The sequence below is a fragment of the Mustela nivalis genome, assembly GCF_964662115.1.
Source record: "Mustela nivalis genome assembly, chromosome: X".
Classification (NCBI taxonomy): Eukaryota; Metazoa; Chordata; class Mammalia; order Carnivora; family Mustelidae; genus Mustela; species Mustela nivalis.
In genome coordinates this window covers 65,947,666-65,961,802 of record NC_139040.1, presented here as the reverse complement: position 1 = coordinate 65,961,802, position 14,137 = coordinate 65,947,666, and the positions used below count along the sequence as shown (strand labels likewise).

The 14,137-nt window shown below is 39.3% G+C and overlaps 1 protein-coding gene across 1 annotated transcript in view; it reads right to left on the bottom strand.

Annotated features, from left to right (window-relative positions):
• The window catches only part of ZDHHC15 (zDHHC palmitoyltransferase 15), a 1,212,570-nt gene that overhangs the window by 19,439 nt on the left and 1,178,994 nt on the right, over positions 1–14,137 (bottom strand). The gene's annotated exons all lie outside the window — the stretch shown is intronic.

Below are 14,137 nucleotides of genomic sequence, written 5' to 3'. Positions count from 1 at the left end.
GGCGTACTTTCTTAAAAACGAGGCTCTAGGGTAGGAGAAGAATAAATGAAACAAGATGGGATTGGGAGGGAGAAAAACCATAAGTGACTCTTAATCTCACAAAACAAACTGAGGGTTGCTGGGGGGAGGGGGGTTGGGAGAACGGGGTGGGGTTATGGACATTGGGGAGGGTATGTGCTTTGGTGAGTGCTGTGAAGTGTGTAAACCTGGTGATTCACAGACCTGTACCCCTGGGGATAAAAATATATGTTTATAAAAAGTTAAAAATTAAAAAAATGGGCAAAGGAGGGGCACCTGGGTGGTGCAGTAGGTTAAGTGTCTGACTCTTGGTTTCAGTTCAGGTCATGATCTCGGTGTCATGAGATCAAGCCCCATGTTGGGCTCCATGCTCAGTGTGGAGTCTGCTTAAGATTTTCTCTCCCACGGCACCTGGGTAGCTCAGTCATTAAGCATCTGCCTTTGGCTCATGTCAGGATCCCAGGGTCCTGGGATCCAGCCCTGCATCCAGCTCCCTGCTCAGTGGAGAGCCTGCTTCTCCCTCTCCATCTGCCCCTCTGCACAGCTCCTGCATACACATGCTCTCCCTCAAAGAAATAAAATCTAAAAAAAAAAAATATTTCTCCCTCTCCATCTGCCTCTACCCCCTGCATGAGCATGTGTACTCTCTCTCAAATAAATCAATCTTTTTTTAAAAAAAAAACGAGGCTCTGGTTATAGGGTTATTGTTTACTGTTCTGTTATTGGATTTGGAGATGCCAGGATATTTTTAAGCCTTATCACACTTGGTCTTCTAGTTGAAAAAACTCAGTTTTGACTCTGGAACAATTAATTTACTTACATGCATCTCATGCTGCTACTGCTATTTTATAAGTTCATAAGACATAACGCCTGTCACAGTGCTATGGAAATAGCTATGGAAAAGCTTTATTGTCTAACCCTAATGTTATTCTAGTAAAGTGTAACCTTTTGAGCCCAACGACTCTATTGCCAGGTCCTGACCAAATACCTGAATATGATTCTCTTACAGTTGTAGTAGATACTCAACCTTGGTCTGATATTCTTGTTCCTAATACTGAATATTGTTCACCAATTTATCTTGTGTGAGAAACACACAGATAAGTAGAAAAGTGTCATATGTAGTAGTCAGTCCTCATTAACTTCTTGAGGCTTATCTTCTCCCAAAATGATCAGCCCATGAAGTAGAATTCATGTTTCTTGTATGAACTTTTAAATTATCCATAGATCTTAAAGTAAATTTCAATCTTCAAGTAAATAATCTATACTGATAGTAAATATACATTTGGTGTCTATCATGCTATGAGACAAATGTGGAAGAATAGAGGGAACTTTCTAGCATCTGTGGGAACTAAGGTATCACAAGAAAAATATAATTGCTGATTTATTAGTGTCATCCCAATTTCTCCAACAGATTCCTTAAATTAAAAAAAAAAAAAAAAGAGGCTGCCTCGGTATATAGAATGTACGTGTCAAGGAGCAAGCTCTCCCTAACAGAGGCTGGAATTAAGCAACTGGCTGCCATTGTATAAGGTAGGATAATGGAATCTCTACTAAAGGATCCTGCACAATTTGTGCAGATGGTTGTAGTGACTTTCAGAGGAGGCTTTGGACCTTTCAGAGGAGGCTTTGGACCTTGGTCCAGATTTATACCTTATTGTGTATTTTTATGGCTTTCAAAGCAACCTACACTATGGTAGGCTTTATAAAGGCCCATACCAAATATCAGTGGAAAATGTTAGCTAAGGCTAAACATCTCCTCCACAAGTTGATGGTGTTGAAGTGGGCTTATCAGCTAATACATGGTGTGTGGCATGATGGCTTGGCAAATTCAGAGGAAATTGAATTGAGTCCTGAATCCACCTAGTTGTTTCTCAGGAGGGCTCCTAACAAATGTAAGTCTTCTTCACTGACAGTGATGGTTAATGCTGAAATGTTAAAGAGGACTTAGATGCCCTGGATATAATAGTTTGTCTTCATGGAAGACAAACTCAGAGTCAAGTGTTGACTCTTAATTCTACCAATAATACCCCATTGGATCCAAATCAAAATTACTGTCAGCAGCAAGTCTGCCTCCCTCATGGGCCAAATGAACCACCTATAATCAGGCCCCTATTTCAACATGAAACCTGAGATAAACAAGGGAAACCTGAGATGAACAAGGGACATTATACTACACCTTAGGTGATGAGAGGGTCCCAAATTGAGTGATCATCTTTGGTAAATCAGTGCAACGATTATAATACTAGAGTCAGATTAAAACCCATCACAGGTTTTCTCTTTGGATTCATCTTTACCTTCCATACTGGCTCTTAATCTCTGCCAGTGACAGGGATCTGATTCTACATTCAGGGATTTAGTGGTCACAGAAGTGCCACCTGGCAGAAAATTACCCTTTTGTTGCATTAACTGTGGTTTGTTTTCCAAAAAAAGCAACACTGACTGGCTTTGTTGGAAATGGGTATCAAAATCTCCCTAATCCCAGAAAGCACTCGTGTTTTTTTTTAAATTTTTTATTTTTTATAAACATATATTTTTATCCCCAGGGGTACAGGTCTGTGAATCACCAGGTTTACACACTTCACAGCACTCACCAAAGCACATACCCTCCCCAATGTCCATAATCCCACCCCCTTCTCCCAAACCCCCTCCCCCCAGCAACCCTCAGTTTGTTTTGTGAGATTAAGAGTCACTTATGGTTTGTCTCCCTCCCAATTGGGATTTCATCAAGATCAAAAGCTTTTGCACAGCAAAGGAAACAGTGAACAAAATCAAAAGACAACTGACAGAATGGGAGAAGATATTTGCAAACGACATATCAGATAAAGGACTAGTGTCCAGAATCTATAAAGAACTTAGCAAACTCAACACCCAACGAACAAATAATCCAATCAAGAAATGGGCAGAGGACATGAACAGACATTTCTGCAAAGAAGACATCCAGATGGCCAACAGACACATGAAAAAGTGCTCCATATCACTCGGCATCAGGGAAATACAAATCAAAACCACAATGAGATATCACCTCACACCAGTCAGAATGGCTAAAATCAACAAGTCAGGAAATAAATGAAAGCACTCGTGTTTTAAAGGGACCCCCTCACCCAAGAGGTGACCAGCTTGGGAGGAGGATTAAAGGGGGGATTAGTTGCTTAACTATTAAAATTGGCTCAGTTATTGCTAAAAGATTCTTCTGTCCTACTTATTCCTTATCCTCCCAATACTACTCTTTCCCCCATTATTAGACTGGACATCTCCAGTCAGCAGGTAACTTCATGGAACAAGCCTAAAGCTTTTATGCTATTGGTGGGTGTCACCCAGTAGAAATCAGTTAATCTTTCCCTACTGGTATGAGTGGTAAATGTGCCACAGTACCAACTAAGGCAAGGGACTGAAGGATTATGGCTTCTCATAGCTGACTTAGTTAAAGAAGGGGTACTGATCCTTACCACCTTTTAGTTTTCTAATATTAGTTGTTAAAAGCTACAACTAATGAGTAGTGGGTAACTATAAACTATGAAGTGTTAACAAAGATATTCCCTTTATTAGAGCGCCTCTACCAGATATTATTGCCTTAATGAATGGCATTTAAAACAACATGGGTAAATGGTTTACAGTTATAGATTCTGCTGACATTCTTTTTTAAAGCATTATTATTTTTTAATTTAAATTTTGTTAGCTAACATACAGTGCAATATTAGTTTCTGGAGTAGAATTCAGTGATTCATCACTTACATACTAGGCCCAGTGCTCATTACAACAAGTGTCCTCTTTAATACCCATCACCCATCCAGTCTATCCCCCTAACCTCCCTCCATCAACCCTCAGTTTGTTATTTATTATTAAGAGTCACTTATGGCTCATTTCCCTCTCTCCTTTTTTTTCTTTCCCCCTTCCTATATGTTCCCCTGTTTTCTTTATTAAATTCCACATATGAATGAGATCATATAGCATGATATATTCTAGCTCCATCCACATCATTGCAAATGTCAAGATTTCATTATTTTTGATAAGCATTGGGGTGTGTGTATCCCTTCAGATCTGTATTATTTTATCCTTTGGGTAAATACCTAGTAGTTCTGTTGACATGTTCTATTCTGTAAAAATTTCACAGAGAATTAACCACAATTCACCTTCACCTTTAAGGGTCAATAATATATCTTTTCCAGGTTGCCTATAGGGTATTTAAATAGTCCTGAAAATAAACACCATCTTTGCAGTTAGGACCCAATTGTTCGACTCACTCTTACACTAGAAACTCATCTTTGGCATTGTATCAATAACATCCTTCTCGTTTGACCTGGCTATGACTCTGTCTCAGGTCATCACAACTGTGAGGAAACATATCACTGAGAGGGAATGGATAAATGCCCCACATAAGAACCAAGGCCTATCAGTCTGTCACATTTTAAGGCTATATTTAGAATTTATAAGAGAAACAGTTACAAATCTGGTAAAAGATAAGAATTTAGCACTTCAAGCTCCCACATTGGTAAAGGAAGACCAAAATTTGGTAGGGATGTTTGGATTTTGGTGCCAACACATCCTATACCTCCACGGCTGGTCCCTGCTTATTATATAAGTTTTTTTTTTACTTTTCAATGAAGACATGAAAAACAACAGACACTAGATAAAATAAAAGAGGCTATTAGTTTCATAGTTCTATTAATGCTTTGAGGACAGGACTTAATGAGAAGTTTTGGCCACTGCAAATTTACTTCCTGGAGCCTCTGGACCAAATGAACAATTAAATTACTATGCATTCGCTTTTGGTATGAGCAGCTCCCAGACTTAGCCCCAAAGCATTTACCAGTAGAGAGGCAACCCCTGGTAACATATTAGGCACTTAGTAAAACTGAAGCTGTTACTGGAGCAGGGCCAATTACTCTATGGATCGAGATGCCTATTATACCCTGAGCAAAGAAAAAGCTCCCTGTAAAATTTAATTAGGCCTCCTTATTAAAATGGAAATGGCATCTAAATGATCAAGATGCTGGAGTGCCACAACTCCATGAGGAATTAGCATATACTCTGCCATTGAGGTTAACTTGCCAAAGCCCCCAGAAATGCCTCCTCCTCTTACTTAATGGGGACTGGTGGGAGGACAGCCAACATTCTCAAAATGAGAAAAACAATGGTCTGTCTTTACCATTGAAGTGAGCCTGGGGTATAAGGCATCAAGACAATGGACAGCCACAGCCTATGACCCCTGTTCGAACACTCCAATTTCCATAAGGAGGGTAGCAGGCTGAGTTGCATGCAATACTTCTATTAATAAAGCTTGCCTTTGACAAACATTTTCCTAAGGTTCTATTTTCACAGACTCCTAATGGGTTAAATACTTGATCTGAACTTCAGCAAAATCATGGCTGGAAAATACATTTGGGCTAAAGAGATATGGGGAAAAATTGCCACATTTGCTCCCATTCTGCCCATCTGGGCATAACATACCTCAGTTCATGCCAAACAAGACACATAGGAGGCACAATACAACACACAAATTGATGAACTAACCAGGCCTCTAAAATAGGTAAGCCTCTTAAAAGATGGACAGTCCCCAGAACTCTGAGACTAGCCACCCTATGCCTTCTATTGGTGTGCACTCAAGAGGTCAGTGGATTTGGGTATCATGGGGTTATGAAAATGGCTTGTTAATAGAGGAACTGACCCAGTAATAGTGGTATTGACTCAATATCACAGGGTATGCACATACTACAGTAGAGATGCAGTTACACAAATCCACTAAAGACTATACCAGATGCCAAAAATCTAAACACTGGAAAAATTTACAGAGAAGGGCCACATCAGAACTAACAAATCAACTTAACTGGGCTTTTCTCTATAACAGTAGGAGTCATCAAATATGCCTTAACAATGGTAGATATCTACATAGGCCTTTTATTGGCTAACCCATGTAAGGCACTAACCTTTTCTAGTGTTACTTAGAGGTTAATGGAACTTTGGGAGCACTACAAAGTTACACAGTCAGACCAACACTCGCACTTCATTACAAAGGGAATGCAACAATGGCCATCATAAAATAACGTTGCTTGGGCTTTTCACTTACCCTGTTTTTAAAAAAGATTATTTATTTATTTATTTGACAGACAGAGATCACAAGTAGGCAGAGAGGAAGGCAGAGAGAGAGAGGAAGGGAAGCAGGCTCCCTGCTGAGCAGAGAGACTGATGTGGGGCTCAATCCCAGGACCCTGGGATCATGACCCGAGCTGAAGGCAGAGGCTTTAACCCACTGAGCTACCCAGGCGCCCCTTCACCTACCCTATTGTCCTATGGCAGCAGATTTCATAGAAAAACATGATGGGCTTTTATTTTTTATTATTTTCTGAAGATTTTATTTATCTCTTACACCGTTGGTGGGAAGGAAAGCTGGCATAGTCACTCTGGAAAACAGTATGGAGGCTCCTCAAGATGTTAAAAATAGGGCTACCTTACGACCCAGCAACTGCACTACTGGATATTTAAATACAACAAAGTTACAAATGTAGTGATCTGAAGGGGCACCTGCACCCCAATGTTCATAGTAGCAATGTTTGCAATAGCCAAACTGTGAAAAGAGCCATGATGCCCTTCAACAGATGAATGGATAAAGAAGATGTGATACATATATACAATGGAATATTGTTAAACCACCAGAAAAGATGAATACCCACCATTTGCATTGACATGGATGGAACAGGAGGGTTTTATGCTAAGTGAAATAAGTCAAGCAGAGAAAGACAATTATTGTATGGTTTCAGTCATATGTGGAACATAAGGAATAGTCTGGAGGACCATAGGGAAAGGGAGGGAAAACTGAAGTGGGAGAAATCAGAAAGGAAGATGAACCATGAGAGACTTTGGACTCTGGGAAACAAACTGCTGGTTTCAGAGGGGAGGGGAGATCGGGGGATGGGTTAAATAGGTGATGGGTATTGAGGAGGGCATGTGTTGTGAAGAGAACTGGATGTTACATGCAACTAATGAATCAGTGAATACTACATCAAAAACTAATAATGTACTATACAGTGGCTGACTGAACAAAATAAAAAATATTTATTTGAGAGAGAGAGAAAGAGATTGAGAAAGTAAGTGCACAAGTTGGGGGTGGGGAGAGGCAGAGGGAGAGGGAGAAGCAGACTCCCAACTGAGTGGGGCTCCTTCCTAAGACCCTGGGATCATGACCTGAGCTGAAGGCAACTGCTTAACCAAGCCACCCGGGTGCCCTCATAATGGGCTTTTAAAACAAGGACCATAGAGAGAATCTGGAGGGCAATGGTCCCCTAAATGGTCAAAATACTGTTCATAGTCCTGATTACATTAAACCCACCCCACATGGCATAACTAAGACATATTTAAATTCACAACAAATAAGGAGGCCACCAACAGAGATGCTGCAACATCTGCTGTTTTATGTAAGCACAATGGATGCAACACAATTATCCATTTTCATAGATGTGGTAACCCTGACATTATGGCCTACAGCAAAATAGCACCTGATACTTTAAATTTTCCTTCCTCCCTCATAGAAAATCCAGAGTCTAGATGTTTCTCTCTCAGTCCTGATGAGGACTTGATGTGGACTACTGACTCTGGAATTATTCTCAGCCTGTATCTGCTCATCATCCAGTGTAAGTGGAGCAAACAACTTACCAGTATCTGGAGAGAGTAAGGCATGCTAGTCTGCCACCCATATACTTTGCTCTGTTAAAGGGACTATGGAACAAATCTGCTTCTGACACCCAGCAGGTGGAACTAATTGCCCTGGATAATATACAGGGGACAATCAGATTCACTATTCCTGGCTGTGAATGGCCTCTGACTTTAACCCTGACTCTTTTGCTGTGCCCTTCAATTACTTGAGAAGTTCCAAACCTCACCAGTTTTCTTACACACCCACTGGTGGATCACCTTAACATGTCATGTGCATACCACAGGGAAACATGCAACCCTGGTCAGACTGAGGACAATGAGAATGACTTTGTTGGTTATTCAGATTGATCAATCCTACTAACATGACCACAGACATTAACACTGAGATGACTACTGTATTTTCTATCTCTACTGCTGCTGGCAACAACCCTCCCAGCTAAGCCAGACTCTATAATATTGCTGGTGACTCATAGGTGCCTTCTAAGCCTTGTGAACCAATTTTAACTTCAAATCAAATGAAATCTACTATTATTAACTAGTGCCACCAAGAAAATAGAGCCATATGTCACTATATATCAAGTGTCACTTAAAGAATTCCTAGATATAATGTGTACCCAATATTACAACTAAGATGCTCATAATTGTGCAATTAAATAAAATGCAATCCAGAACCAATATCAACAAATCCCATTGGATTACAGAGATTAAAATTATAGTTTTTACTAATCTCTGGGATGATGATAAATATAAACTCCATTAACAATATATACCCTTACAACAATTGATTTTTTTTTTTTATTGATCATAATGATCTCCTCCTCCAAAACAATCCCCACTAACTGAGGTGGAAAGAAATTGGCATCTTACCAAGAACCTTCTTTGTGGTAGTTAATTTAAGTGTCAATTTGTCTAGATCACAGTGTCCAGATTTTGCTCAAACATTATTTTGCATGTTTCTGTGCAGGTGTATTATTTTTTTTAAGGATTATTTATTTATTTATTTGACAGACAGAGATCACAAGTAGGCAGAGAGGCAGGCAGAGAGAGAGGAGAAGCAGGCTCCCTGCTGAGCAGAGAGCCCGATGCTGGGCTCGATCCCAGGACCCTGAGATCATGATCTGAGCCGAAGGTAGAGGCTTTAGCCCACTGAGCCACCCAGGTGCCTCTGTGCAGGTGTATTTTTGAGAAGAGATTGACATTTAAATTAGTGGAGTTTAGGTAAAGCAGATTACCCTCCTTAATGTGGGTGGGCCATATCCAATTAGTTGCAGGCCTTGATACAACAAAGGCCAACCTCCCATGAGCAAGAAAGAATTCCACTAGCAGACTGTCTTTGGACTCAAACTGCAACTGTTTTCTGAGTCTTAGATTTTGGATTTGTCAAACCTCCACAATTAAGTGAATTAATTCTACCCCCCCCCAAAGATTTTATTTATTTATTTATTTATGAAAGGAGCAGAGGGAGAGGGACAAGCAGACTCTGTGCGGAGTGCAGAACCCAAGGTGGAGCTCGATTCCATGACCCTGAGATCATGATGAGCTGAAATTACGAGTCCTGCTCTTGAACAACTAAGCCACCCAGGTGTCCCTGAACCAATTCTTTAAAAATAAATTTCCCTCTCTCTTCACACACATACAGATACACATGCACACATGCACACAGACACACAGACACACAGACACACACACACACCTTATAGGTTCTGTTTCTCTGTAGAACTCTGTTAAGCCCTCCCTGTCCCCACTAATCAATATATACAAGGAAGGTAACGCATACCACATATTTTTTGAGCCAAGATATGTCTAAAGATCAGAGAATATACCAGTTTGAAAATTAACCCAACCTCTTAAATGACAAGTGCAGTTGTATATAATATTCAGTGGAAGTGGGTTTCTACCATTGCAATACTGGCTACTCATAGTAAACATCATAGCCATTGAATGTTAAATCAATTTTTATAAAAAAAAATTGTCCTCTCCAACTCCCAATGTCCTCCGTGTTATTCCTTATGCTCTACAAGTAAGTGAATTTGGGGAAATCCGAGGGGGAGATGAACCATGAGAGACTGTGGACTCTGAGAAACAAACTGAAGGTTTTAGAGGGGAGGAGGGTGGGGAGTTGGGTGAACCTGGTGGTTGGTATCAAGGAGGGCACTCATTGCATGGAGCAGTAGGTGTGGTGCATAAACCATGAATCTTGGAACACTGAAAAAAATAAAATTAAATATAAAAAATAAATAAATAAGATTTTCAATGAGCTAACATTTTAAAATATTTCATATTGCCAGTGTAGTATCGGAAAATGTCAGACATTATCATATTCTCCTCTGAGAACAAAATAGGGTAAAATATGTATTTTAAATACATGAGAGAGAATTTGTCTCCTTTCCAACCCCAAAAGTAGAATTCTAGTAAATTCTAACTTGGACATACTTCAAAAAATTTAAAAAATATATTTGATGTCATAGAGAAGTCTAACCTCTCCTTGAATGTGAGTATTTTTTTACCCCAATTGATAACTACTTGTTTATAGCTGTTACAAAATTTTCCATACCCACCAAAACCATCATCAATAAAGACTTGGGAAATATTTGAGGAAAATTGCCACCCAATATTAATCCTTTGGAACCTCCTTTAAAAACATAAACACCTCCTCTTATAGCAGATAGAGATGATAATGAGAAGCCTAATAGTGAAACTAAACTGTAGGTTACCAAGGAAAAATGTTCATAAGAGCCATCTTGTTTCTGTAACTGGTTACATGGTTATAGCTGGTGTTTCTAAGCACCTTCTTCTATTACCCATTCCATATTCCCTTTTCCCTTTGTTGATCGTAATTCTTTGCCTGGTGAGGTGTCCCAAAGATTTATTCCTGAAGGGTCTGGGTCATTAGTAGTCCTGCCTGAATTGGGTTGTAGTTTTGCATTGACTTTAACCATAGGATATGGTTTTACTAAGAAGCTTTCTAAGGGATATCCATAAAAAGGGCCATTTTTATCTATATGGTTATTAAATCTGCCTTGGCTGGGGTTACCTTTTGATGTGCATTACATGGGGCATAGTATCTTATATTCTTTGCCCATTCAGAGAGGTCTATCCACATAACAGTTCTGACTCCTTGTCACCAATTTTCCAATCATGCTTCTTCCAAGTCTTTGACTATGTGATTAAACCATTGACCATGTCCCATGAATATATGGATTTGTGGTATTTGAACTACATTCTCATGTAACTTACTTGTGTCTTCAGTGCATGGTTGATCCCAGTCTTGTATATACTGCTTCTTTTGATAATGTGATGCTGCTGAACATGGCCAAATTTATGGCTTGCTGGGGCAGTTAATAATGGGAAGCTTAGATTGCATGATTACTTGGTGGCCTGTGGTTAAGTATTCTATCTTTACTAAGGCCCAGTGGAAAGCCAAAATCTGTTTCTCAAAAGGAAAGTTTTCACAGAAAATGTTAGGGTATTCCTCTAAAATCCTAAGGTCCAACAATGCTGTTCAGCTCTAGGCACTTCCCAAAATCTCCAACCTGCCACTGACACTTCAAGCACCATCAGATTAATTGACTTATATGGCTCAAGTAACAAACAGCTTTCATAGCAGCCTGAATCTGTTGTAGAGCCTTCTCTTATTCTAGACCCACCCAAAGTTATCAGCTTTTCAGATTACTTAGTAAGTGGGTTAGAGTTGCTTTCAATTTCAATTCATGTTGCTTTCAATTCTAAAGTGGTCCATTAGGCATTGTTCCTCTTTTTTGGGATGCAGTAGGAGCCAGATACAATAACTTATGCTTTGCCTTAGAAATGGTATCTCAATATGTTCTGTATCACTAAATACCTAAAAATTTTACTGAGGTGTAAATCCCCTGAATTTTTGTCAGATTCATTTTTCACTCTCTGATGTGTCTTACCAATATGTCTAGAGTAGTTGCTACTTCTTGCTCACCAGATCCTATCAGCATAAGGTCATCAATGTAATGAACTAGTGTGATGTCTCGTGGAAGGAAAATGTGATCAAGTTCACTGTAGACTAAAATATAATATAGAGCTGGAGAATTAATATGCTCCTGACTTAAGACGGTGAAGATGTATTGTTTGCCTTGTCAGTGAAAAGCAAACTACTTCTGGTTGTATTCACTAACACCCATCAAGAAGAAAGCATTTGCTAGATCAATAGCTACATACCAGGTACCAGACAATGTGTTAATTGCCCAAGCAACAAAACCACATCTGGAATGGTAGGTGCAATTGGAATCATCATCTGGTTAACTTCACAATAATTATCTGTCACTTTCTAAGTTCCATCTGTTTTCTGCACAAGCTAAATAAGTAAGGTGAATGAGGAAGTGGAAGTTATGGGAATCACCACCCCTGCATCTTTGAAGTCCTTGATGGTGCTACTAATTTTGCCATCTCTCCAGGAATGTGGTATTGTTGTTGGTTTACTATTTTCTTAGGTGGAGGTGTTTCTAGTAGCTTCTACTTGGCCTTTCCTTCTATAATAGCACTCAATCCACAACCAAGGAACCAATATGTGGATTCTTTTGGTCACTGAGTATTTTTATTCCAATTATACATTCTGGAATAGAGAAATAACCATAACATGGGTTTGAAAACCCACTGGACCCACTGTGAGATGAACCCAAGCTGAAAACTACATTGATTACCTGGTACCCATAAGCTCCTGCTCTGATTTGTGGGCCACAATGATGGTTCGGGTCTCCTTAAATTAGTACCAGTTCAGAGACACTGTCCAGTATTCCTCCAAATGTTTGATTATTTTTTCCCCAATTCATAATCACCTGGTCAGTGGCTATAGGTTCTTTTAAGGAAGGTTGGGAGAAAACTTAACAATAATTTTTTTTTTTTTGCAGTATAGCAGGGTCCTTCCTTAAAATTATATGCCTCTCATCATTCAAAGGGTTCTGGGTCTGTCAATTGACTCAAGTCTGGGAATTGACTGAAAGACAATGAGTCTCCATTTTGGTGATTCAAGTTAGACATTGTTCACTCAAATTAGAACTCTCCTACCTATACAGATCAAGCAAGAGTTTAGTAGATTTCTCATCTATTTCTTTTACAGGGATGTGGTAATCAACTAAAAAATGCCAAATGTCTCTACAAATTAGACTATTCTGATAAATGCTTCCATTCAACTCTCTATTACAGCAATCAAGCTCACCTTGTCTTTGGTAAGTAAGTCTCACTATTTGGCTCCTGCAACTCTGGGATCCAATTATCCTCATTGCATTTAAATATTCCAGTTTGTTTGCAGAAGTTCACATTATAACTTTTGAACTACAGGAGACTGACCACAGAGTTCTTCAAGGATGCTAGGATTACCCTTACAAATTTATTTCTCACAGTCATGGTGAAAAGTAGGTTCTCCAGAGTAGGTGAACAGATTTTAAATGATAAATTCACTCTAACATTCTAATCTTCCCAAGTCTTTGGATATATATCTTGATAGTATAACAGGGCCATTGGATATCCCTGGCTATCTATCTATCTATCTATCTATCTATCTATCATCTATCTATCTATATTCCCCCATTCCTTATCCCATACATTTCTTACCCATACTTTTTTTCCTGGATTTTGATTTGAAAATATACTACCCCATTCATGATTTTCCCAGGCACTTTTTTTTCTACTAGCAGAAAAGAAATCTTGGGTTGTATGGTGGGATGTGAGGATGCAATATCCATCTCCAGTCCTTGTCTCCAAGCACCAACTGTGGAATTTCACTGGTCAAGTGCTCAGAGGATTGGTGTCTATGACCAAGCCTTTTCTTTTTCTATGATAAACTTCCTTTTAGTGGCTTGTCTGAAACACACACTTTGGTGGGGGGGGGAACAAAAGCCATTTTTCTCAACCAATAGACTATAGTTAGTACAGTGAAATTACAGTTTACACCGAGGTTTTAAATGGGTTTAAACATTTTAGGGAAAATTACATACATACGAAATGTTAGGTAAAATTACATACAGCCAAAATTATCCCTGAAAGTCATTTGTAAATGCTCCATGTGAAGGAACTACATAATGTCTATCAATAAGGCCAGCATTCGAACTGATCCCTATTTCTTCAATTGAGCACCAGATTAAGTAGCTGGCTTATGTTTAGGGTCCCCATTGAATGAAAAATACGTGTTTAAACACTAGAACACACTCTCACACTGTGAGAAGCACACAGAAACTGAGATCACCTAAGTGAAGAGCAAATTCAAGTCTCTCAACTCTCATTCACTCAAAGACTTAGATTCACTGAGTGGAATAGTAGATGGATTCACCCCATTATTCATATTATTTCCTACATGTGTATATGATGTGACCCCCACAACCCAGAGGAGGTCACATGCCCCCAAATGGGAGTGTTTGGAGATAAAGTCAGAAAATGCCTCTCAAACTGAAATTATCAAGAATTAACAGAAGAGGGCCCAGCAGAGTGGAAGTCACTCTGTGAGGCA